The following is a 26,037-nucleotide window of genomic DNA, read 5'->3' as shown; positions in this document are numbered from 1 at the left end:
ATGTGATGCTGGCAGTCAAACTGGGGTCCCTGCGCTTGCCAGGCAGGCATTTAGACTGTCGAACTATCTGGGGAGTAAATATTTTCAGCTTTGAGAGGCACACAGCTCTGCAGCATCCTCCATTCTGCTTTTGTGCCTGGAAGTTGTTCAGAGGAAACATGTAAATAAATGAGCATGGCTGTGTGTCAATAAAACTTTATTTATAAGACTCGCCAGTGTGCCATAAACTGTAGCCTGTCCTTGGTCTAAATGAGGTTTGTTAAGTAGTCTGTGGACAGTGCTTTGGGGAGGATTTCACCGGAAATTCCGAGGAAAGAAGGGCTTCACATGCCTTGTTTGTTTTCCAAACATCTGTGGAGAGTCTGTTGTCCTAGGCTCTGATAATGACTAATAATAAAATCTAAAGGCAGGCAGACGGCTGGTGAGATAGATCAGTGGGCTAAGTGTCTGCTTAGGCAAGTGAAGGGATCAGGGTTCGATCCCTGGTACCACATGCTGCGCTGGCCCCACCCACAGGTGCGCTGAGCCAGCAACAGTGTCTGGGCGTGGTGGCACATGCCTGTAATCCCAGCACTGGGGAGGATGAAAACAGGAGGATCACCACGAGTCGGAGCTGCCTAGTGAAAGGTCTCGCTGACCACTTAGGGAGGTCACCTAGTGTTAGGGGCACTGTCACCCTAGGTCTCAGTGCCCATCTAAATTATACTTGATTGGCAGGTTTGGACTCCGAAGACAGACACTGAGGCAGGATAACCACCTGCCTCGTAGGTGGTCAGACCAAGTAAGACTTTGTCCTTTGTGACTGACAGCTGCGATTATTGGAAGAGTAAGGTTTGTGGAACATAGCTGTGTGGCCTTGTTCCAGTTCTTGGTCCACTCTGAGCTTCACCGAGCTCCCCAGCAAACCATGGGACCCCTGAGTCCTGTTCTTACTGTAGCGCTGGCCAGCAAGTGCTTGCTGTTTCTATGGTAGCTCCTCCTCATGGTGCAGCGGGGAGCTTCTTGCTTTGCCCCACAGAGCTGCCTCCCGGTGTTTCCAGCCCAGAGCCTGTGAGCGTGGAGAGCACACCTCCCTCCTCCTGTGAGTCCTCAGTGACTGGCCTGTGGAATTCCAAAGTTAATGCAGGGCGAGGACCCAGGAGGGCCTGCGTGTGACCTCCTGCCCCTTGCCCACATCTGGTACCCCTGAGCAAGTTTGGCGGGAGTGAAGGTTTTTGATAGCAACTACCTGAAAGAGCTCCATGGCTGGAAGAATCTGACTCCTTTTCCGAAAGCCAGGAAAACTTAAGGAGGTCCAGGATGGATGGCAGGGTGTCCCAGGGAAGCGCAGCGCATTTGTGGAAGCTGGAAAGTCACTCAGCTGTCCACGGGAGGCTGTGTGAGAGCTTCGGAAGATGACCAGTTACCCAAAGAAAACAAGAAAAAGAGGCCTTTCTCGTTGTTTGGACCTAAGCCTCGAGCAGTGTGTTCAGTTAGGACCAGCGGGGTGGGATCAGTGACAGGCTGTTACCGGCTGGTAATGTCACTGTGGGCACCTGCTGCTCCTGGCTCCTGGCACTGCTGCTCCGTCATCGAGTGGTCTCAGGCAGCTGCACTGTGTGTGGCCTGCTCCTGCCACCTGGGCCTAGTCACTGAGTGACCCCGCAGCAGCTTGGTGGCCTTAGCTGTGAGCGAGTGCCGCGTCGGCCCTCGTGGCTTTTCTGTCCCTCGCCTGGCTAGGAAGTAGATTCCTTCCAGTGGAAGCAGTGAGGGCTGGGCTGGGGCTTCCTCCACATCTTGGTCTTGCAGGCCTGTCGGAGTGCTGGCCGCTTGCTGAGTGGAGGTCGTACCCTGCCATCTGTCCCCCTGCTGCTGCCAGTCCTGGCTGGGTGTGGGGTAGGGCAGTGGCGCCTGACTAGAGTGCTGAAACCTTCCACCCCTGCTGCTCGTGTGCTCCTGGGAAGGCTCAGCTGCCAGCGGCAAGGTCTGTGACTCACGCAGAAGTTGGAGACTGTTAAGCAGCAGGTGATGGATAAACAAATAAACACAGCCACAAGCTCCCTGCTTTCTGCCGAGTGCCCCAGAAGCTCCTTGGCATGTGCTGAGGACGCTTGCCGGGAAACGAACTTTCCTGAGAGGGAGATGCTCAGGGGTGTCCTCTGTGGCTGCCGTGATGTCCGAAAGGAAATCAGAATGCTTGGGACAATTTCTGCTCCATCAACACATTGCGTTCTTGTCCTCAGGCACCTCATTCACCGGCCCTGGTGTGGTGTAACCCCTGGCTCTGCCTCAGAGTCAAAGGAACTGTGAGAGGCAAACATTCTGGACTGCGGCAGGACCCCAAGGCAGCCTCAGTAGAGCAACTAGAGACACAGCGGAGGGCTTCCAGAGGGCTTTAGAAAATGGAGAGAGTGATGGGACAGTGTGAGGGAGGGGAAATATTATTTTTTTCTTTTAAAAACTTTTTCCACTTACCTATTTGGTACAGGGCCTCACTAGGCAGCTCAGACTCGTAGTGATCCTCCTGTTTTCAGCCTCCCCAGCGCTGGCATTACAGGTGTGCACCATCACGCTGGACTTGACCACAAGTTCAGCACATCCTGGGGTTGGGTCAGCGCAGCATGAAGGACCAGTGTTGAAGCCTGGTCCCTGCGCTTGCCAAAACAGCTGCTTAGCCCACTGAGTTATCTTGTTGGCCTTTGAAGGGGAATTTTTCTAAGGGAGATTAATGACAATGGTTCTTCTGCTGAAATAATTTTTAAAAATCTATTTAAATATTGACCATATGTTTTGACTTCGCTTTATATGCCCACTAGCTTTCTGTCTGTGTGATCTAGAGGAAATCTCTTGGGTTCTCTGGGTGTTTGTTTCTTCTCTTTGGAAGCTGATTATTAGGAAAATTAGATGAGCTGGGGCAGGACCCGAATCCAGCTCAGCTTACAAACTGGAAGCCCTAGGAGGTAGGCTGGTGTTGGCCTGTTTCTATTTCCAAGGGTAGACACAGCTACTATGGTCCACAGGCCAGAGGTGGGCTCTGGCTCCTTCTCTCTTGGTAGGGTAGTGGGCCAAGTCTTGGGACACTTGCATGCTGTTGAGAGGACAAATGAGTCACCCCTGGGAAAGTCCCTGAGAGCTGGCTTGTGTCCCATCCCTGCTCAAAGGCTGACAAGGAATGAGAGCCGAGCCAGAGCTGACGATTCTGTGGGGCGGAGTCCAGGAAGGCCTGCGGAGGCCGCCTCTGTTGCACCCCTGTGGCCAGGCTGGGCTGCCTGCAGTCAGGTGGAGCTGCGCATCCAGTCTGGCAGGGCCAGGTGGCCCTGGCTGGCTTTCGTGCTGGCCTGGCATTGCTGCCGTGTCCCAAGCTGCCTGGTTCCCTCTTTTTCCCGAGGTCTCTCAGAGTCTCTTTTGAGTCTGGAATCTGCAGTGGAGTTCTGGAACAGTTTCTCTGCATAATGTGCATGATCTGGAAAACACGAAGCAAGAAGCCACCCAGAGGTCCTTGAGCAAATGCCTTGGCTCAGCTCACTTGCTAAGGCAGTGGGAGGTGCGTGGTTCATGCTGTCCATCCCTGCAAAGGAGCACCTGTCCTGAGCTTGGGGAGAGCGGGTCCTGTTCTTTCAGCTTGGTCACAGCCTGTGCAGGACAGCACAGATCAGCAGAGAGGGAGTATGAGGCAGGCACTGCTGCTGAGTGGAGGTGGGCAGTGGCCGTGGGAGGTGCTGGGCCTGGCTGAATGTCACCAAGTGGGGCACGCTGGTCCCCTGTGCCATTGCTGGTGTCCTTACAGAGCACTTAATGTTCAGGGTGAGGAGCAGAGGTGGATACTAGGCTTGTGAGGCTGAGAAGGAATCAGAGCCGGGTTTGAATGCAGAGGTGGAGTCCGGCCCCGGCCATTCCTGGGAACAGGGTGGGGACAGAGACTCGCTGTGACGCTTTCAGAGCCATCTTGGCCACAAATGGAGACTTGCAGCAAAGCCCACAGCTTGAGAACCCTTTAAAGGACAGGACAAGGATCGAGACGCCCACTGTGACCTGGCAGGACACCTAAGTAGCAGCAGCAGGACTGCCTGTGGGTGGTCAGTAGAAGGAACTGCTGAGCGGAGTTTGACACTGGGAATCTGGAAGGGGTGGGAGAACAAAGGAAGCCTCAATAGAGTTTGACTGTAAAAATACGATGAGAGGGACCAGGGAGATAGCTCAGTAGAACAAGCACTTGCCTGGCAAGTGCAGGGTCCTGAGTTCAATCCCCAGTACCGGAAAAAAAAAAAAAAAAAAAAAGACAGACAGACAGAAAGAGAAAAAAAAGAAAATACAATGAGAAATGGAAGTTTCACTTTGATAAGTAATTGTGTGCTCTCTGATACAATGTTCTTTCTTCTTAACGCTTCCCCCAATGTTAAAATTGATGCAAAGGTCTAGAAATGATTTAGAATGTACAAAAATGGATTGATGGATGGGAGAAAGTCCCACATTTCTCTGTTGAGAGAAAAATCTATTAACTTCTGCTCTAGAAGTAGTGGTAATCACAAGTAGGTAACCATCTTGACCTGTTTAGCCCATGTGTATTCTTGGCTTCAGTGCTGAACTGGCTCATGCTGGGGTCCCTTCAGCCCTTGCCACATGGTTACTGTTTGTCCCACCCGTGGTTGAGCGAAACTGTGTAGGTCCCAGCAGTCCCACACCTCCCGTGGTCCCTGTGTGTGTGGTGGCATACAGGTGCTGTGCGGAGCCACTGGAGACCAAGGTGCCCCATGATCTGCCGTCACGTAGACAGATCAGCCTGGGCGCACATTCAGGGCATCTCGGGCGTGCACAACAGTCTCTAGTAGCTCGGCCATTCCTGCTCCTGTGATTGGACAGCAGAGATCTGCGGATGTTCTTGCTCTAATGGGCTATCTGGTTCTGTAGGTTGGTGCCAGGAGGGAGGAGAGGTTGGTCCCCAAGGTGGGCCAAGCAGCCCCACCCCACCTTACTGTGCAGAGCTCTCAGTTCTGTGCATGGTTCCTGGATAGTGCTGTACTTCTTGGCAAGGAGGGTGTGGGTGACGGGGCGATAGTGGTGTTGATACCCGTCGCTTTGAGGCCTGTGTCTTTCTCTGGATTCAGAAAACCCGCATACAGCCAGCCTCTGAGGTAGGAATCCCATTTCCATGGAGCACCCTAGGGTGTTCAGCAGCTCATGCTTGCCAGGCACACAAGGCCCAGGGAGACGCTGGCCCTCGTTCCTCCTCGGGAGGCAGGAGCAGCTCCAGGCCCCTGGAAGCACCAGTGCAAAAGTAACTACAGATTTAAATATGGTGACAACTGAGTGCCAGCCCAAGCCTACTCCTTCTGAGCTAAGGTCCTGTGCCAGCCCAGTAGCCCATCTGGGAAGCTAGCCTATGCCTGGGCTGAATTAGAAGCCTCAACGTTGCTGGGTCCAAGCACCCCAGGCTGGATATGCTGGGGTGTCTTCGGAAGCCAGCTGCTGGGGCTTCTCAGAGTCCCCTGTCCTCTAGGGAGCAGTTCCTCTGCCCTTGCTCATCTAGGATCCCATGCACAGTGCTCAGGGGATATGTAGGAGTCCGACTACACTAGCTGAGGCCCATGGCTGGATGACTTCATGCTGTGTGGGGGTGGGGCAGAGGGCACGGCTTCCTCATGCCCACCCTCTCCTGTGCTGGCACAGCCTGGGCCTCTCACCTGCCTTTTGTAGGCTGAGCCTCATGGTCTCTTTTGGGCAATGGTTGGTTTTAGTGCTGAAGACAACTGTGTGGCATCCAGCTTATGTCCGGGGAGGCCTGGAGAAGGGAAGCTCCTGCAGGGCCTGCCTTTCTCATGGTCTTCGAGTGCTGGCAACACCATCAAATCTGTACAACATGCCTGCCAGATCTGTATGTGTATCCTGAATCTCTCCATTTCGCTTATGTTTGTTGAGCACCTAAGCACTGGGCAGTGTGCAGTGTGGTTGAGGCTGCAGTCACTCCGCAGACCTTGTGTATCTGCATCCTTCCCAGATTTTACTGGCCGTGTCTTGGATGATGTAGCAACTACAATCCAGAGAGATGGTTGTCACCTCTGCTTGGCAGGTATGGGACCCGAGGTCCAGACAGCCCCCTCTCAGGGTTTCTCTGACATCAAGCAAGTGAGTGCAGTGGCTTCGGGGGACTATGGGGGGCTCCCTGGGATGAGTCTGGGCTCTGCCGTGTGCAGAAGTGGCCAGCCAAGAATCTGGTCTCAGTTTCTCACAAGCTATAATAGGGCCTCTGCGTAGAAGGCTTAGAGGTTTGGGTGAGAGGGATTTGGCACAGTGCCGGATGCATACCAAGTGCCAGTGAAGCCTTGTCGCCGTTTGGCCAACACCTTCAGGCGCCCTCATGGTAGCTCGGAGGGTCAGCAGCTTGCACACAGCCAGGCACATTGTTGGTTTGTGGCAGCTCTTTTTCCCCAGTGTGTTTTCATGGGGGGACACTAATGGCTCTGTGCTTGTTTTCATGGGTCTCTTGTCCTTGTTCCTGTGGTTTCTTTTGGCCTTGATGTTAGCCAGGAACCTTGTGTGCTACAGCAAGACGAGAAAGAATTCCTGACTGCCTGTTTGCAGGGTTAATTAAGCTGTTCCTAGGGTTTCATCAGCTCTCTTCTTAGCACCAAAATAAATCCTCCAAATGGCAGGAGGTTTCCAGGTGACACTGCGTTTGGAAATCAGACACCCCTAGAAGTTTGCATCTTCCTGGATGATAAATTTGGGATAGCCATAAACATCATGGGAAGAGGGAAAAGGGGGAATTTGGGCTGAGCAGACACCTCCCTCCCCTTTGGTGTCATGAGTGGTGAGGAGTGGCTTAAAGGACTGACAGCTGCTGACGTGCTGCTCGCGGGTGTGCAGAGTGGGAGGGCGGTCTCTGTTCTGGCGAACGTCAAGGCTGTGAGCAGAGTGGTTGGGGGTTTTGGCGTGCAGGCGCTGATGGCCAGATTCTGGTGTCATTCTTATTACTTATAAATGCCCACTACATGGGAGGATTGAAATCATTCTGCAATACCAGGGGGCTCATGCTGTATCTTCATGCTAAGGTATGAAGCCAGAAGCTGGGGAGGTTTAGACTCCCACTGGTAAGGGATTCCATCCTTCCTGGGAGTCTTGACCACACATTTGCAGGTTGCCTCTCTGTGCCCTAGAAATGTCAAAATCCAGTGCACATCAGTGGCAGGGCTCAGGTTCCGGATGGACAGCAGCTAGCACTGTGGCCCACAGGGGGCTGAATCCTTGTGCCTAATGGAAGTGACAGCAGCCTGCTATGTTTACAGTCCCTGCAGGGTCTCCGGAAGTCATAACCTCAGCCCGTCAGTACTCTGGAAGGTGACAGGAAGTCATCAGGCAGCTCTATTGGCTGTGGGCTGGACTCGGAGAGGGACACGGGTGGCAGAGTGGTGGGAATGTAGAAACCCACCGCACGCAGTTCAGGGCTATTGTCAGGGGATTCCTGGCTGTCACACTGACCTCAGGTGAGCAGCTTTGGGGTTGCAGAAACGATCATGTGAAATCTTTGTATTTTTTTTCTCAACGTTCTCAGCATTTTAAAGAGCAGTCATTCCCCCTGGCCCCCCACGTGACTGTGGATTTGGGGTTTTGCAAGCCAGGATTTTATGGAGGGGGCAGTTGGGCAGGGGTGAGGGAAGGTGTTCATAGGTGAAGAGGAAAAGTGCACATTCTCCACCCAGCTTCTTCCTGACTCGGGCTCTCTGGAACTGGGAACAAGGGGCTGATTCACTGGCTGCAGGGGCCTTCCCTGTCTCCAGCCGAGGCTGTGTGGCTCGCTGTGACCAAGGAGGAAATTCCATTGTAGTTATGCTGCGCTGCGTACTGCGCATGGCGTTCTCTATCTTAGCTTTGTGGCTGCCTCATCTTTGTGGAATTTGCCTTTTTCTCCTCCTTTTTGTGTGTGGTGAATCGAGCGGCACACGTGGTATAATTCCATAAAAACAAAGGAAAAGGGAAAAGAAACAAAATGAAATTGCTTCTCCTGGACACGGTCCTTGGACCTGTTCCGGGCTTCATGTTCCAAGATGGAGGTTGTCGAGGCCCAGGGGCTTTGATCTGATTATTTGCGCCTGCGTTTGCCTGTCTGCCTGTCACACTCAGTCCTTCACCCCTGTGACTATCAGGTCCTGTCTTCTGGGACTCTGTCGTTAAGGCAGTGGGAGAAGCTCCTGGAGCCTAGCTGCGGGGACACTGTCATGGGTGACGAAGCCAGAGGTGAAAGCTGAAGCCACCCTCTGCTGGGAAGTTTTCTGCCTCTTCCGTCTCTCAGTCCCCACTCGTCCTGGCTGTGGGCCCAGCCGCAGTCTGCAGAGCCCCCTCTGCTTTCCCCGGCCATCAGCTCCTCTGTCCTATTTTGACGATAGGACCTTGCTAAGTTGCCCAGGCTGGGTTGGAAGGTGTAATGTTCTTACCTCAGCCTCTTTGTAGCTGGGCTTGTAGATGTGCATGCTGCCCCCGGCTCTGCCCTGTCCTCTTAGTTCGTGGGCTTTGTGCTCCTGTCCCCGACAGTGGCTGCCTTGGTGGCTCCTGTGAGCGCTTCTGGCAGAAGCACCAGCTTGGATCCACTGCGTGTTCCAGAACCCTCGGTCTGGGCGCAGGTCGTGTTTACTAATGAAGGACTCTCAGGAGGGCTGGGTGTGACATACAAAGTAAAGGCAGTGGGAGCACGCAAGCCACTTGCCACTGTCACACGCTGGCTGCTGTTTGCAATTCAGTTTCTCGGTGAGTAGAAGCAGCTGCCTGCTGTGTTTCTGGAGAAATTCCTGGAAAGTCTCGCCTCCCCTTTTCACGTCAGATGGAGTAACAGGAAGGCACAGTGAGGGAGGACAGAAGGGTGCCTCTTGGAGAGAGGGCTGGAATTCCGGTGCTCGCGGCTCATGAGCCTGAGAGCCCCGATGGTTCCCTCTTCCAGCCTCAGTTTCCTCGGCTTCCCCAGCTGCAGAGTGATGATGACAGTGCTCCCTCAGACTACTTCAAGGACAATTGCCATGCTGTGTGCAGGAGCTGGCACATGAGGGGGCTCCTGAGGTGGCCCCCGGGGAGCCGTTTTGCTTGGTGCACTGGACCTGCAGGGTCACTGTGGCCCTCAACCATTATGCTCATGACCTTGATGTTTGCCAAAGTGCATAGAAACCATGCACCCATCAGACCCTAGAGTTACTGGAAAGGATCCCGCTTCTCCAGGCTACAGAAAGGAGCCCTCCCTTCCTCTCTGCCCACACCGAGGAGGGCAGTGCTGTCCCAGGCAGGGTGATAGGTCGGGTGGGGCCGAGGTAGAGACCGACCAGCATGGGGCGCAGGGCAGAGGGAGCCCCGAGTCTCCGGAGGCAGCGGTCCACCCGCCGGAGAGGAGATGCCCAAAGAAGACCCTTGGCTGGATTTTGGAAACAGACAGAAGTGTGCTTGGTGCTGTGTCTCTCAGAGGGCTAGCTGGGAGATTCCAGGTGCGTCTGCAGCCCCAGGGAGGTGACAGTTCTCTAATGGCTGGGCACAGCTGCGTGTCTTTGCACGCCACGCCCATCTTTAGCTGCTGTCAGAGCCGCTCTGCTCCCTGTGGCTAGAGGAGCAGCCAGTGGGATGCTGAGGCAGGAGGGCGGTCTCTGAGGGCTGGGCCTGTCTGAGCCCTGGCGTTCTCATCTGCACACTCAGGGTGGGGGGCGAGCGCAGAGCCGCTCCGTCCTAAGGCAGTGGGAAATCCTGGCCCGAAAGCATCTTGTGTGGAGGAAGCTCACCAAGAAGTCAAATTTCCTTCCTGATTTTCCAGCCATCTTCTTTTACTGATAAATCTCTGTCCCATTGACGATACACGAAACCTGTACTTGTCAGTTAAATTAAATGGTTTTCCAAGGATGCTAATTAGATTAGTAACTAATAATCATATCTGGCATTCATTTAGTGCTTATTAACCCCTGGGCCATCAAAATTAGGTCTCATCTGCTGTGTAATTTAATTTCTGTAATAATCCTAGGAAATGGTGTTGTAACTAGCCCCGCTTTATTAACGAGGAACCTGGAAGATCAGAGGGGCTAAGCACTGTGTCTCAGATCCCACAGCCCAGCACCAGCAGCCTGGCTCCAGGGCTCGCACTGCTGAGTGCTGTATAGCCTGCCGGATGGGTGGGTAGGGAGCAGAGGCTGAGGCCTGGGTGTGCCATGGACCGCCGCGTCACCTGCAGGGGCGTAGCGAGCAAGCGTCTCTGTCAGGCTGCCCTGCCCTGCAATGTTGAGGGCTGGGCTTGCTCAGAGAAGCCAGGGAAGGCAAGGGCGATGTGGGCTTTGCCTCATTTCCCTGAGCTTTGTCCGTTGCTGCAGCTGGGGCCAGCTGGACCCACGACACGCGGCCCTTTTCCCTGAAGCACGTCAGGTCACACACAGTGGGACGGAGTGCTGGCTGTCTCTGTGGTAGCTGCAGCCAGTCATAGCTCCTCCCTGTCTGCTCCTATAGCCACGGCCTCTGCTCCTGATGCTGTTTTCCGGGTCTGTGGCAGGTGAGTGGGTCCAGGGATGTCCCTGGACCTGCACCCGTGATGCACCAGGGGCTGTGCTTCTGAGAGCCCTGCCTGCCCAGCTGCCTGTGCTCACCTGGCTCACGAAGGCCACAGGCCCAGCCTCGGGCCTTGAGGAACTGAAGGACCACTCTGGCCACTGGGAAACAGTGCTAGAGGTCCCTGGGGACAATGGCCACGGGGACTCAGGCTGCTGTGCTCCAAGATTCTCCTACATGCCCTGTATCCCCAGTTTCGGACGAGGAAAGTGAGGCCTTGCAAGGACAGAGAGCTGAGCAAGGCCTGGCGTGCTGCCAGCAGTTCCCGGTAGCTCGCTCCTGTCCCCACCCTCAGGCGCTCTGTGCTTCGTGCACCATTCCGGGCACCTTCTGTCATGTCTAGGGCCAGCGCTGTGGGTGACATCTTGGCTCCTCTGGGCCTCAGGTCCCTCCTATCTTAGGTGAGGTGAGGGCAGACCAAGCAGCTCTTCACTCTACGGACTGTTCTAACTGAACCTGGCCACAGCGAGCAAGCGGGGGCTGTGGGTCCTCAAGATAAAGAGGGGGTGTGGTTGGACAGGGAGCCTGCTGTGGGTAGCCCTCACACATCTTCTCTTTGTCTTCTCCCCCCCCATGGGCCTGGCCTCTGCTCTGGATGCCAGAGCTCAGGATTTGAGGGATCTCATTAGGGGAGCCTTTGGGCGGTTTTTTATTGAGGTGACATTAGCTCCCCCAGATCCCATGTATTTTAAAATTCCGGGATCCCACAACTGAGCACTGAGCGCTGACTTTCAGCTTACTGTGCAGAGGCTGCCACTGGACACCCAGGAGCGTAGGGAGAAGGTTGCTTGTTTTGCTGAAAGTCACATCATGACAGATAGGTACATTCCTGAGCGCTGCCCAGGCATCTTCTAAGTGGTTTGTGCGTGCCAACTTCTGAGATGGGTACCGTTGTCACTGCTTCCATTTTACAGATGGGGAGACTGAGCCTCATGGGAGTTAAATAAAATGCCAGAGAGACCCTTCAGCAAATAAGTGACAGAGCGAAGGCTGGATCCCTGGGTTTGCTGCCCAGAAGGCAGGCAGTCTCCTGTGAGCTGCTGCGTCTCTGCTGTCCTCCGCTGCCCTAGTAGAGAACTTGGGCTGTCCCCTGTGATGGGTGAGGATGACAGGCTGAGTAGCTCAGGCATGTATGTGCTGGAGCGGAGCAGTGGCTTTGTATCAGAGCAGCACATACAGGGTAACCTTCCTACCTGCCCGGCTCTCCTGCTGACGCTGAGGCTCAACCGTATCTTGTCTCCTGGTCCTTACCTGTCCTTCCAGGTGTCCTGAGGGCCGGGCTTTCTGCTGCTCTGTCCGCATGAGGGTTTCTCCAGTGTGCTGGCCAGGATCAGGTTCAGCTCTGCTCTGCGTCTGTTCCCAACACCTGGCAGTTGAAGCAGGGTCGCTGGGACACCTGCTCATCCAGTGAGTGGGGAGCCCTGTGTCCACCAGGGTTGCGGAGTCCAAGGGTAATGCCAGCCACGGAGGCTCCAGCCTTGTTAGTGATGGAGCAGGAGCAGTTAAGCCCGCGGCCCCTGGAGACCCTGCGCCTTGAGGAGGTCCAGGCTGACCATGGGTGGTCCGCGTTCCTTGCCAGGTGTTGGCAGACCCCGCCATGCAAAGGTCTCCAGCCCAGAGCTGCTCCCACCCCCACTGTGAGCATTTCCTCTTCTTTGACTGCCGGGGAAATGGAAAACAGCTGGCCTCGCAGTCCTTGAAAACACCTAGCACGGGCAGCCTGTCAAGGCCTACGTGGTGGTGAGTCCCTGACTGGCTCTGTTCTGCGCTTACCCCTTGCACTCCTGACCCCTCAGCCCCTGCAGCCTTTGCATGGAAAGGACTGGAACATGCGGGGCTCTGTCTGCCTGGACTGCCTCTGTGCCACCTTCGGGCTGTGTGTACTACCAGCCCTATCCCAGGCGTCTTCTGTCGGGTCCAGGGCCAGCGCTGTGGGTGACATCCGGGCTCGCGTGTCGCAGCCTGTGGCCCAAGCCCTCACGGGACCTGAGCCTCTGTAGCTCCTGCTGCCCCTTGATGTAGAAACTGGAGGCTGCATTTGCTTGGCTGCACCCTTGCCCAGCGCTTTAGGCACAGAAGCCCAAACAACTCAATGAAAGAAGCAGCGTAGGAATGCACTTCCTTCTGGGTGGGTATGAGGTCTCTCACGAGCCTGCGAAAGGAATATGCTCGAGGTAGGTGGTCCTAGGGAGACACAGACTAAAACTGAGAGATCTGGCCCGTGTGTCCCCACCAGGATGACTGTGCTCAACAGGAGCAGTGACAGAAACCTGAGGCAGGAGATGAACCTTGGTGAGCACGCGGAAGGAAGCGCTGGGGTTCTGGTCCTTGCCGGCAGACATGGACAGGATGCGGCCGCATGGAAAAGAGCTCGATGCTTCCTCAAAATATGAAACGAGCATATGACTAGGCATTCTGCTTCTGAGTGTATATTCGAGAGAATCAAGAACTTGGCTCTATGCAGAAACTTGCCCACACTCGTGGCAGCAGGGTTCACAGCACACAGAAGGTCGAAAGGCCCCTTCCCCGCTGTCTGCTGCTGGCAGAGTGGGGAAGCGTCACTGGGTCAGCCATGAGGAGGAGAGAGGCACAAGGGCCTGTGATGCCCGGGAGAGCCCGGAAAACTGCGTACTGTGTGAACGAAGCCCAGCCCCGAGGCTCAAGCGCGCCATCCCATCATTATGAGCAACCCAGAATTGTCAACTCTACAAAAACAGTCGGTCAGCGGTTGTGGGGAGAGGGGATAAGGGATAATTACTTAATGGGCCCAAAGTCTTATTTTGGGGGTAGTGAGAATATGGCAAAGCTAGACAGAAGTGCTGGTTGTACCATACTATGAATGTTCTTCAAATGCCACTGAATCGTGTACGTTCAGAACCGGATGCCACATAAAGCAAATACCAGTGGAATCACAGGTTCCTGGGGCACGAGGGGAAAGGAGGAGCACTCTGCCCACCTCAGACACTGGATCCGTTAGGAAGGAAGGGGCCTGTTGGTCCCACTTCACAGATGGGAAAGTTAAGGCTCAGCACTTTATAGCTCACAGTGGCTCTGCTGGTGTGGACCAAGGGTTGGTCTGACTTGATGGCTCTCTTTGTTCACTTTTCTAGAGTTTGCAGCTTGCAGCTCTGGTCACTTTGGTTTTGCTTTGTGTCTTCTCCTTGGTGAGAACAACCTCGGCCTCACCATACGACCCCCGCCAGCTGAGTGTCCAGCTCAGTGTCATTTTGTGAAGCACTTTCCCAGGGCTTTCTCCATGTCCCAGTCGTAGGCGGCCTGTGGCACCTTGGCTATCAGAGGAAATAGCAGAGGAGGATCGTGGTTGTTCTGTGTGGCCATGGATGGTCCCTTCTACCCCCATGCCTCCTTTCCCCAGAAGCAGAGGGGGAAGCATGAGAACCCTCCCTGGTATCTCCCCTAGCGTGGCTATGAGGATTACATGGTCTGTATCCAGGCAAGAGCTCGGACATTCTGAAAGAGCAGCACGCACGTGTGGCTGGTGTTCATAGGTGGCTCGTGGAAGTTCTTGCCTCAAATCAAACTCCAGCTGCCTGTGCACTCAGCAGAGAGCAGGTCCCGACTCCAGCCTCTGGGCCAGTGGCCTGTGCTTGGTGCGCAGTCATGATTTTGTCGCATGAACAAGTGGACGGGTGAGCAGCGGGCGGCTGATGATCTGCATTGTGGGCTTGGTCCGGGCTCAGAGGAGATTACTGTCCTTTGTGCTCAGCTGAGAACCAAGGGCACAGCAGGCCGTCAGGAAATAGTTGTGGCGTGACGCGTCTGTATTTTCCTAACCGAGTGGGAGATGGTGAACTCATTGCAGTCTTTGGATTTGGGCTACTTTTCCTCTCACAGCAGAGGTTACAGCAGGAAGCTGGAGAGAGAGTATCCAGGGCTCTACCCTGGTGAGGTGTGTGATCCAGGCTGAAGCGGAGGTGACTGGTATTCCAGGGGGGAGGTCGTGGGCTGTTGCCTTGAGCTTGGCCTGGACAGACCAGCCCTGCGCCCTTCCCTCCCTGGAGCCCTCTCCTGGACCTCACCCTTCTGTAGGAGAATTTTGCAGAAGCCCTTGGGGCTGCCGGTCAGAGCTGGGATCCTCTGCACGCGCCGGGAGTGTGAATCTCACTGGTTCTGCCAATGGGCTGGATTCCGCTGACTGTCAGTGGCCCTTAATGTCACTGCAGATTGTCACCCTCAGGCTGTGAAGAAGGTGGCTCCTGTTATGGCTCTCGTTTTCTCATCTATAGAATAAGAAGTACAGATGAGACGTAGAGGTTCTCTGGTGCTCCTTTGGGCCCCAAAGTCCCACAACTCTGGCAGTCTGTAGTTGGCATGTCTGATACCCTTAATTACAGTCTTCTTGCCTTCTTTCCCTTTTCTGACTGTGCCTACAGCAATGTACCTAGCTGTCTTTGGGCCAGTCTCCCCACACTCTCATCTGTCCGTCCATCTGTCCAGCCACATACCTACCCAGCCACCTACCTCCTTTTAGTAACAGGCCTCCTGCTCAGTCCTAGACATATGAGAGTGAAAAACCTCCTGGCTGTACAGGCTTAGGGCTCAGGGTCCAGCTCAGATGTGCTGAGTGCTTCAATTCAGAAAGGTGCAGGCTGCTGTGCTGGCCTTCAGGGCCACTAACCTCTCAAGGTCCCTGTACTGAGGACACAGCCTGCTGTCTGTGGGGACTCTAGGACAGAGGGACAGTGGCAGCGGCCTCAAGCGGCCTCTCTGAGCCACAGGAATTTGTGATGTGGAGTTCTCAATTGCTGGCTTTGCTGTAGGAAGAGAGAGAGAGAGAGAGAGAGAGAGAGAGAGAGAGAGAGAGAGAGAGAAGAAACAGAACCGGTTAGCCGTCCTGTACATTTAGCTTGTGGTCTCAGACCTCGGCTTCCTGGAGCTGCAGGCTGTGTGTGGGAGGTGGCAGTGGTGGCTTGGCTGGCCCCGTGCTTCTGCAGTTGGCATGGGGATGGTGTCTGTTGGCAGCGCCCACCTTGTGCAGTGTGGCAGCCAGCCCAGACAGACCTCCTCTCTGTCCTGCTCTTCAGCGTCCAGTGGCCCAGGGCAGAGTGAAGCCTGTGTTTGCAATAGCCTTGCCACCCTGCAGGGTGAGGCGGCTCAGTGATTCTGAGGGTGACGTTGGTGTGGGCCCTCAACTCTGTGCCCTGCAAGGGAGAGCATGGACAAAGCAGTGTTTCTAATAAGCAGCCTCTGCTTGCCCCATGGCAGATGAAAGGCTGTGCGAGAGTGGGTAATTTGGGGTTTTCTCCATGAAAGCATTGACATTTGTGCTCAGACCTCATATGGACTGCAACACCGCCTTTCATCTCTGCTATCAAAGCCTGGCTGTCCTTGGCATGCCTCAGGGTGGCCAGTGCCACCGGAACTGGCGTGGGCCAATGGTAAAATGGAGAGGAAATGGTGGAGTGGCCCTGGAAGGCAGAGGATGGAGGAGTGGCGACGCCAGAGGCGAGGCTGGCGGCCTGGTAGCAAAGGCTGCACTGGGTGGGCCTTCACTGCCTCCGACAGACAGAGCCGTGGAGTTGGGTGGTGCTGGCTACGTGCCATTTTGGGCTTCTCACTGAGTGAAAGCAGGCATCTCTTACCCTCTCTGATCTCTGTCCTCATTTATCAGTGAGAATAGTAGGATAATTCCACCACCCTTCATTGTGGCCTTCACAGCTTGTCTTCCTGCAGCCAAGAAATCCTCACCAGTGCTCCCTCGCCTGTGTGGTAATCTATGGCCTTGACCTGGGGTGCCATAAACATTGGAGGACTGGGGCTATGCCCTGTGTTCCTTGTGAGTTTCTCATACTGTGCCTGTGCAGAGCTGGCCTTCCATAAATGGCTAGGAGGTGGCCAGATGGAGAGAGGGCAGGGTGCTTGGCTCACGGCAGCCATGTAGCTCCTGGCTTTGTGATGAGCGCACATGTAGGGCAGCAAGGTGTTTGCTTGTTCGGGTCTCTCAGTAGCCTGGGTGGCACAGAATTTGCCATCTGTGTGCCTGTCAGTAAGCACGTGCTCACAGTGTGACACGTACCTGATCTCTGCTGCAGGTTCCTGTAACCGTGCTAAACTGATATCCATGCAAACAGCCTGTTCACACAGCACAGGGACAGCTCTATGGGCTGGATGTCACTGAGCTGACGTCACTCCCCCGAGAGATGGGGCAGAGGGTCCAGAGTCCTTTTTGCTGCTGAACTGGATCCCCTTCTCCTGGCCCTCTGGGTTCTGATGAAGCCCAGCCCTTCCACATTATCATCAACACATAGGCCAGGCAGTGACCGCAGTCAAGAGGCAAAGGCCTGCTTATTGAGCTTACTCGCAGGGTACCAAGCCTCTACCTCTGGAATCGAGAGCAATGAAGCCTAAGGTGGCTTTGGCTAGTTTCTTTGTTAATGCCCCCTGCTGTGGCACCTGGGGCATCTTCCACTGCCAGGGGGTGTGTACATCCACACTTATCACAGGCTGAGCAGCCATGAATTCCCTGTGCTCCTTTCTGATGCCAACTGTTTGGAGAGAGGAGGAGCTGACTTCTCTGTATGTGGAAGAGATTCAGGTAGCAGCCACTTGCGCTTCTTAGCCCTCTTGCTGGGGAGGAAGTTACTTGTTGAGCCTCACTGTCAGCTTGCCTGGGCTTTGGGGAGTGTTTCCTCTCCATTGCTGGAACTGTGCACTGTGTCTCTCGTGTATTCTGTATTCTGAGGGTCTCCCCATCCTCTGAGTAGCTCCTGGGCCCTGCTGGTAACTGTGGCATGGAGCAGCAGAAAGGAGGTCGCGCTGCCATTTCCATGGCCCTGGCCTCTTTTTTGGGGTCCCCTGCATTGATCTCACTCCTAGCCTACCATTCTGTCCCCATAGTGTGGGAACTGGGGGTGGTCAGAAGTAGAACTCCTGAGCCTTCCCTGGGGGCCTGGACCCATTTCTGGGTCTTCTCCCATTTGCCGCTGCCTGCACCAGCATTGTGTGGGTCCTGGATCTTACCCCCTTGCTAGGAGGCAGTGGCAGGCGGGTCACACTCCCTGGCAGTCACTGAACACAAAGACACAGCTTTAGGCAGGGTCAGACCAGGCCCCCCGGCTCGCTCTTCCCCGCCCCCCAGCAGCCAGCCGTTCATGTTCCAGCCCCTTGGAGACTGCGGCTGCCTTCGCATCTGTGTTCCTGCAGGCCTGCGTCACACGGGCAGCAGAAGTCACCACCATGTGAAAATACGGCTCACCAGCTCTTGGCAGACCTGCAGCCCACCCGCATCTGACACTGATTGGTCACTCGCTGGGACGTCTGTCAGCTCACTCAGAATGGTGGCGGGTGACAGCTCGTAACCCGCCTGTGTGGCTCTCTCCCCAGATTAATGCCTGCTGCGCCTTCCCATTGGGAAGCAACCTGGAGGTGGCCCTGGGCTATCGGGTGCTGGGCTGTGAATCCCGGATCCCAGAGGCAGATCTCTGTCCTGCTTCCTGTTCGCTGTGTGTCATAGAGCAAGTTAATGACCTGTCTTACCTTAAAAGTCCATCAGCACTCATACCTGTTTTCGAGGGTGATTACCAGCCATGGAAGAGCTAATGCATGCGAGAGATCAACAGTGTGTTCTGGCGGATGGAAAACACACATTAGTGCTAACTGTGACCTCCGAAGCTCATTGCCACCGTTTGGTTTGGTTGTGTGCCAAAAGTTAGTTGTGTTGGTAACTAAATATTATATAAACTGTTGAACATTGAGTCGAAGAGTCAAGAGTTATTGTGTGAGAATTAAGTTTAGTATTTTGGAAAGAATGGTTAGTATTGATTTGCACAGAAGTGGTTACCAAATTATTTAGTGATAAAAACATAAGAAAAGTGGTCAGACTGTAAAGGGTCTGTAGCCCATAGGCTCTGCAGCAGCCAAGTTTGGAGCCCTCTAAAGAGACTGAAAGCTAGAGCCTGTCATCCTGAGCGCTTGGGAGGCGGAGGCAAGATGTCCCAAAGCGAGTCTGAGACAAGTCATACGCTGTTGCTGGTGGTACAAGTGCAACTACCGCAGAACATTTCAGTGTTGGTAACTTTCATGGTAGGCTGCTTTTTAAATGAAATGGCATTGGTAGCGATGGGTGGTGTGTTCTCTCCATGGTAGGTAAGTTATCTCAACAGCGGATTTTCCTGAGATACGCAGAGGGCTTCAGGAGCTGTCTCAGTTACTTTACTTGTTGCTAAGACAAAATACTCAACACTGAAAGCTAAGGAGGAAAGGTTTCTTTGGCTCACGGTTTGTGGAGGTTTTAGTCCGTATTCAGCTGGCTCCAAGGCAGGGCAGCATGTCACATGGGTGTCACAGAGGGAGAAGTTCATGGCAGAAGGCGGCAAAGCACGCAAGGCACATAGGTTCTTTCCACCCCTTTTATGCGCTGTCCAGGGCCCTGGAAGTAGGGCGGTGCCTAAGCAGTCAGTGGACTGATGTAGTGAGAAGCACTCACCCTGAATGCTGGTACTGTTAATGCTGTCACTGCCCCAGGCATCAGTCACACACTCTAGATCTAATTGCCTGTGAAAGAGCCTCACCTATGACCACACGGGTCATCAGGGCGCTGTCTAGACTCAACCATGACAGGCTGCCTGGGCCTTACAACCTGCTAAGGCCTCCCGTGTAACTGTCAGGAGGACCCAGTGAGGGGGCAGAGTAGATGCTCGCCAGGTCCTGGGTGGCCTGGTGTCCTAGTGGGAAGAGCAAAGTGGGATGTGCTTGCTTTTCCAGAGAAGGCAGAAAGAAGCGACCCTGAAGACCAGCAGATGGCGTGGGAGTGGGGAGGTGTTCCTGGTAGTGGGACCAGCTAAAGGTGGAGAAGAGAGGGGAGGCTTCCCATAGCAAATGGCACAAATGATGTGGAGAGAATGCCTGCAGCCCTGGAAGGCTACTGCAGGATGTTCCCTTCAGGCATGCAGGGAAGTGAAGGAAGCTGCTGTGTTAGGAGACAAGGGTTCTGAGCAAGGCCTGGCTGCCAGGGACACCATGCACAGCCTGAAGGCGGCAGCACCCTTGGGAGTTACGGTTCCAGAGGCGACAACCTCATACCTCCTACATCTGCACAATACAGTGGGTCATTATGTTGTAAACATAAAGGTGAAATACATGTTTTTTCATCCCCTCTTTCAAGATGAAGGTTTGCTGAGCAGGGCTGAGAGAAGCGCCACAGGTTACTCAAGGTCACGGCCAAGTACAGCAGAGCTGGGAAGCAGGTGTTGGCCGTCTGCTTCTTGAGATAATGCACTACTCCACACACACTGGACACCCCATGCCGGACTCCTTTTCACTGTGTGGGCCTTACTTTAAGCGGCTTCACTGCTAGTTGTGTTTTTCCTAGGGTGACAGAGACCTCACCTCCCTTGTGGCTTGCGTCCCTGCCCTAGTTCTGGTTCCTGCTGTTCATGGTTCTTCCATGCACCTGTCCTTCTCCTGTACCTCTCTCACGTGTGTGTGTGTGCGTGTGCATGCGTGGGTGCCCCTGATGGAGGCCACTGTGAAGTGTCTGAGCAGGGTTTATATTAACCAGTTGGCTTTTCGTGTTTACCTGTGAGTCTGTCCAGGGCCCAGGGCAGCAGGCCCGGCCTAAGTGAGGCTCTGTGAGTCACTGGTCTCCCTGAGGCCTGCAACGGTGGGCGAAGTCATGAGGCCTCAAAGGAGAAGACAGGCTGCACAATAAGGACATCTGGTTCCAACCTCAATCAGCTGCAGGCACCTCACTGGGGAAGGCCTTCCTGGAGATGGCATCGTTCTCCTCAGCTGACATGATGTGCTACAGGGAGGAGCCCTTGAAGGGACTCCCAGTCCTGCCCACATTCCTGCTTTCTCTTCTTCCAACCGGTGGGGTTCCCGAAGCGCATGCTGGTGGCATGGCCCCTCTGTGTCAGCCCTACCCAGTGGCCAGCCCCAAAGGGACTCCTGAGCTCACAGAGCTGTGGGAGCCACCAGCCACCAGTTCTCTGCCACATTCTTCACCAGCAGCGCAGACGACCCCGCCCCGCAGGTGGGCAGGACATTTCCTCACTCCGCCTCTCTGAGTCCTGTTTTACATCTCAGTTCTGCCCCAGTCGGCCTCACACATTTCCTACTCAGCTCAGTGAAGGTGAGATTACCCAAGCTCGGAGTCCTGTGAGCTTCAGAGCCGAGGGTCTCCTTTGGAAGCAGCCTCGCAGTCGTGTGACAGCACCCCGCGCTATAGAGCGCATCGCGCTTAATGTGCAGAAGCAATTCTGAATCCCGTTGGGGGAGACGGAGTCAGTAAAGCACAGCAGTGAGGCTCATGGGTTGGACTTTGCTACAGTGCAGTGTTCTGGCCTGGACCTGCTCAGACAGACACCCGAAGGTAAGTACGGGGCTCTGTAGGAGCTTCTGCCCTGGCTGGTCCCGCCTCCCTTGGCAGGGTGTCCTGTGGGCGCAGGTGTGTGGTGCATCCTGGGAAGGATGACGTCACCCGTTAGCTCCCGGTCCCAGGTCTTGCCCTCAGCACGCTCGGAGCAACAAGACCCTGGGATTGGATGGGAACTGGGCAGCAGAGACTGAACCAGGAGCCGTGTCTGTCCCGGGGCACATGAAGGAGGAGGAGGAAGACAGGGCCCGAGGCAGGAGGCAGGAGGCAGGTCCTGGTCACCATCAGACTCCGGGTGCGCCTTGTGTAATCAGCTGTCACTTCAGTGCTTTCCTGCATCGGGCTTCCCAAGTACAGATTGAACATTAAACAAACAGTGACTGCTTTATAAATATTTAACTCCCACTGTTTGGAATTGCTCGGGGCAGGAGACAAATACGAGTTCCTGGCTGTGTGCTGCGTAGCTCCTCTGCTGCAGCGGGGCAGGGAGAGAGTTGTGGGCGGGAGGCAGCGTGGCTCCTCTCCCTAACCCCTCCCCCCCTTTTTTGGTCTTGCTATTGGGGATTCCACCAAGGGCCTTGGCATGCATTAAGCTACATCCTCAGCCCACTATGTATGTATGTATGTATGTATGTATGCATGTATGCATGTATGTATGCATGTATTTGGTACAAGGTCTTCTTATGCAGCTCAGATGTAGTGATCCTCCTGTTTTCAGTGTCCACAGCCCTGGGATTAAAGGCGTGTGCCCCTGCACCTGTGCCCGGAGGCAGGACGGCGAGGCATGTGGTACCAGGGATTGAACCCTGCTTCCTGCGCTTATGTAAGCAGGTGCTAAGCTGTCTCACTGGCCCTGCACTTTTTATTTTTAAATTTTGAGATAGGACCAGGTTGCCTAGGCTGGGCTTGAATTTGTGATCCTCCCGTCTGAACCTTTACAGTGTTGGGATTACATCTTCAAGGTTCCTATGTGGCATCTGTAGCCCCTTATTCCTCACTATGCCAAGCAAGGTCCCACGGGGTGGACCTACCACCTTCACCTATTTGTGGCCATCTGGGGACCTTAGATGCTCCTTGTGACATCAGGATGTGGCTGGCTCAGTATTATTTCAATTAAGGCAAAACTTGACTCTAAAGAAGAGCGTCTCCTGTGTGAAGAAGGATCTAGAAGCAAGTGGTGGATGTTCAGCTTGTTCAGTGGGCGAGCCAGGAACCCTAACTTGGCACTCAATGCGCTGGGCACCATGTGAGGCCGTCCTCCACCTCATCAGCAATATGTGTGCAAAGCACCTCACGGAATAAGGGGTCTCAGACTCTTCCCTGAGCTTTAGCTCTTTCTTGGGGGTAAGAGAATAAGTCTGTGTTTTTAGCTGCTCTTTTTGATTTCAGACAACCTCTTGCCAGCCTCCGAGCTCTGCCTGGCTCTTGTCTCCAGGCTGAGCCCGACCTGTCCTGGGCATTGCTCCAGACGCAGGTACCCCAAGCCCAGGGAGCTCTTGAGCAGGGGCCGGCTGAGTCTTCAGGAGCAGTTAGGACCCGGGTCTACCGTCCTCCCCCCAGTCTCTCGGTGGTGACTGTCTCTTTGTGATTTGCTGTAGTGGATGCTGTGAAAGCTGCCTGGGTCCCCCCAGCTGGACAGGGACACTCATCCCAGCTGCTGTGAGTTCTGAGGCTTCCTCCTCTTGAAGATAAGCCTCATTCCGGAAGTTGCTCACCAGGGCCCCAGCCATGGCTGACACAGGGGACACAACACTGCCCTCTTGCCTCAAGCCCCAGGGACTCTGAGGTGCCCATCGTGGCCCAAAGACCTCCAGGACTCAGGTGGGTCCTCCCCAATGCTCCCAGGACAGTGACAGCATGCGTCCCCAGATCTGTCCCCACATGCCCAGCCTCAGGCACACGCTGCCTACCATTCAGCCCCTTGGGGCCCTCTGACAACTCTCCTGCTTGCTTTTTCCATTCTTGCTCAGGAGAATAGGAGTTTCCGGGCTGGCCGTTGCAGACTTTGTTTTTACTGGTTTTGATTTCCAGGCTTTTCAAGCTAATCAGGCACTAGGAGAGGTCTGTGTTGAATCACCATCCGGCACTCTTCCCTCCCTCGCTGCATTTCCTCTCAGGCATCCTTTCCTGTGCTCCTGTGACAGTGGCCTCTGCAGAGAGCAGACAGGGACGGTGCCATCACGACTCAGTTCCTGACTGCTGAGTGTCAGAGCCGTGCTTGTTTGGTACGAAGGCCGGAGAGCTCACAAGCCCATTGACCAGTTGGTGTTGAGCCCACAGAGCAGGGAAACCCTGGAGAACCCTGGCCTCCCTTGGGCCCTGGGTCGTCGGCTGCTTTCTGTCACACTTCTTGACCCCTGGCCTCGCTGCTTGTGTTCGTGTTGTGCTTTCCTCCTAGGTTGTTCTTCCTTTCTTCTCTGCCCTGTCAAAACCCGTTGAAGACCACATTCTCATACCATCTCCCCTGGGAAGCCCTCCTGGTCACCTCTCGAGTGGGGTTGATGCTTCCCAGCAGAGCCCTGCAGCAGGCAGCTCGGGATCCATGGGACCTGCAGGACTGCCCTGCTGACTCAGGAATGTGGGTGTGTGGATGTGCTGAAACAGGAGAGTGCTCCAGAGCCCGACAGATCCACACTGAGATTCGGCTGTCTGTCACTGGCTGACACAAACTCCCTAGGTGTCATTGGTGAGCCCTGCAGGCCACCCCCAGAGGCTCCACGCACTGGCTGCATGACTCAGCTGTTTGAAGCCCAAGCAAACAGAACAAGCACAAAGATTAAGCAAGCACAGAGATCCAGATGTGAACACAGAGCTGAGGGTTAGATGCTGTTCGAAGGGGTTGTATGGCTGGGGAAGTCTGCTGTCCTCTGGCTGCCTGGTGACGGGCAGGACCCTCCTGACCAGCAGAGGTACTCTCCTTGTCCAAACGTTGGTCGGACTCAACCTTGCTGCAGCTCCACACTTGCCTGTAGTGTCATTTGAGAAATAACCCTGAGAAGTCAGCTTGGCAGCGTCCCTCCCCACAATACCTAAACGCCCTGCTATTTGATCAGCTTCACCACCGTTTACCCTGCCTCAGATAATGTTGGGAAGAATCCCATTGGGCCAGTTTGGCTGGAATCACCAGGACAGCTGCCCTTCGGACTTCTCACCACCTGGTCCCTAGCCTGCTCTCTGATGCCTGTTGGTCCACCTTGCGAGGCTCCGTTTGGAGCAGAGTCCGCTGTCTACTACTGCTGAGCCCCACTGCTGTAGTCGCTGCGCCTCTTGCGATGGCCGTAGTAACATCTGCTTTACCAGGCTTTAAAGAACACCCTGGACACTCTTCGATACTGCCTCCTCTTGCCAGAGCTTGGATCCAGAGAGCTAAGTTGAAAGGGGACAGAAATGACTGTTTTGCCTCCGAGAGGACCTCAGCTTGATGCTGAGGTTCAGTTCCAGCAGAAAAGTGCTCTGTGAACTGTCCTCTCCTCACCTCTGCTTCCCACAGGGGCGCCTCAGGCAAGAGGGAGGTGGCCCGGCATCTGGGCCTGTCCCTGCTTCTGCCTCCACCTCAGTGCTTGGCCCACCTTCTCCTCCTTTGAAGGGACACCGTGCTGCTGGGCCTGGCCGCCGCAGTGGCTGTGGAGAGAGGCTGAGAATAAGCCTGTGTTGGAGGCAGCTCTCCAAGCACAGCAGGGCTGGGCTGACCTTTAAATAGACGGGCTCCGGGCCACGCAGTTCCTGGAAGTTTGAAGAAAGTCGGCCTTTCAAGTGATGGGACTCCGACCTCAGGAAAGATCCCTGTGTTTGCAAAGGCCATAATTTACTGCTGCTTTTGCTCCTCCTGAGATGTGGCCGTGCGGCCGATGGGAGCCAGCATGCCAGGGTTAGGAGGGGAAAATCCTCAAGTATTTTAATATACCCCTACTTAGAAGCAAGATAAACATGTGTATTGTACTTTTCGACAGGCAGGAGTGGGGGAGGAGAGGCCTGGCATTGCATGAAAGGTCTTTTTCAACTGAACTCTGAGGGTTTCCTTTCTTTTATTTGTAAGCAGAGTTGGCCCGAGCGGATGATGCCAGGACCCACTCGGCTGTGTAGAAACTGTAGTCTCTCCCCAGACCGGCAGACTGCTCTGGCCCTCCCTGAGCCATAAACGGCCCTCTGCGTCCTGCTATGCCCCATTAAAAATGATGAAGCTAGCCTTGTCATCACCAGGACTTAGATGGCTCGTCTTCCTCCAGGAAATCTTCCCTTGACACTTGCTTTGCCCTTAGGAAAAAGAAAAGAAGTTCACAGAGTTCCACAGTGTGAATCTAGTCATGAGGAAACAGTGGACGGACTGATGCTGAGGGCTACGCTTCGGAATAGTTGCCTGCAGTCCCTTGAAGCGTCAGCGTCAAGAGTGGAGGAGAAATGAAGAGCAGGTCCAGAGGCTGGAGACATGGCAGGACTGGGTGCCGGGCAGGGCTGGGTGCCGTCGGGGCTCCAGCAGGGTGCGCATAGGGTCAGCTCCATACGTGGTCGGCCTCTCGCTTTCCTGTGAGCATGGTCCCCAGGGGCTTGTGCTGGCAAGGGAGTCCATGTGCAAGTACTGTGGCATGAAGGGATGAGGCACAAGGAGCCGCTTCCTCCCACGTGGCACAGCAGGAAAGATTTGTGCTGCGCCCCCAGCCTTTTCCACAGTTTATTAGGAGTATTTCACAAAAATAAACAAGAAATCAACCAACTGTTTGTGGCAGTGGGTAAGAGTCTCAAGGGGTGAAGAAATGAGCCTGGGTTTGGATTCTGGTCCCTCTGAATTGAACTCAGGGAACTCTGGTCCCTCTGAATTGAACTCAGCAGAGATATCTGCCTTGGTTCTTTTTCTTGGGGGAGGAGGGAAGGGTCTACTGGGTGTTCAGGGTCTCACTACTAGATCAGACTCATAGTGATCCTCCTGTTTACAGCTTCTGAAGTGCTGGGATTATAGATGCACGCCACCACGCCCAGTCTCAATTGCCATCCCAGTATGCCCTGGGGACGGGGCTGCCACGACAGGCTCAGGGATCGAACCCCAGCCCCTGCTTGCATATGCTTTAATCCACTGAGCTATTTGTCTGGCCAGTGCCTTGGTTCTTTTTCTTTTTAAATAAAAGGAGTGTGTGTGTGTGTGTGTGTGTGTGTGTGTGTGTGTGTGT

At 54.6% G+C, this 26,037-nt stretch overlaps 2 long non-coding RNA genes across 2 annotated transcripts in view; one reads left to right on the top strand and one right to left on the bottom strand.

Annotated features, from left to right (window-relative positions):
• LOC111817566 overlaps nt 1–26,037 on the top strand; it is a 231,052-nt gene that overhangs the window by 81,489 nt on the left and 123,526 nt on the right. The gene's annotated exons all lie outside the window — the stretch shown is intronic.
• LOC111817567 lies at nt 11,158–15,303 on the bottom strand. The gene is made up of 3 exons (XR_002821732.1): nt 15,179–15,303; nt 14,580–14,780; nt 11,158–13,829 (listed from the first exon to the last, which is right to left on the bottom strand). It is a non-coding gene; the product is annotated as an uncharacterized LOC111817567 (long non-coding RNA).

This window comes from Octodon degus, unplaced genomic scaffold, assembly GCF_000260255.1.
Source record: "Octodon degus isolate 3935 unplaced genomic scaffold, OctDeg1.0 scaffold00062, whole genome shotgun sequence".
Lineage (NCBI taxonomy): Eukaryota > Metazoa > Chordata > Mammalia > Rodentia > Octodontidae > Octodon > Octodon degus.
Note: the sequence above shows the minus strand (reverse complement) of the source record. Positions and strands in the feature narration are given on the sequence as shown.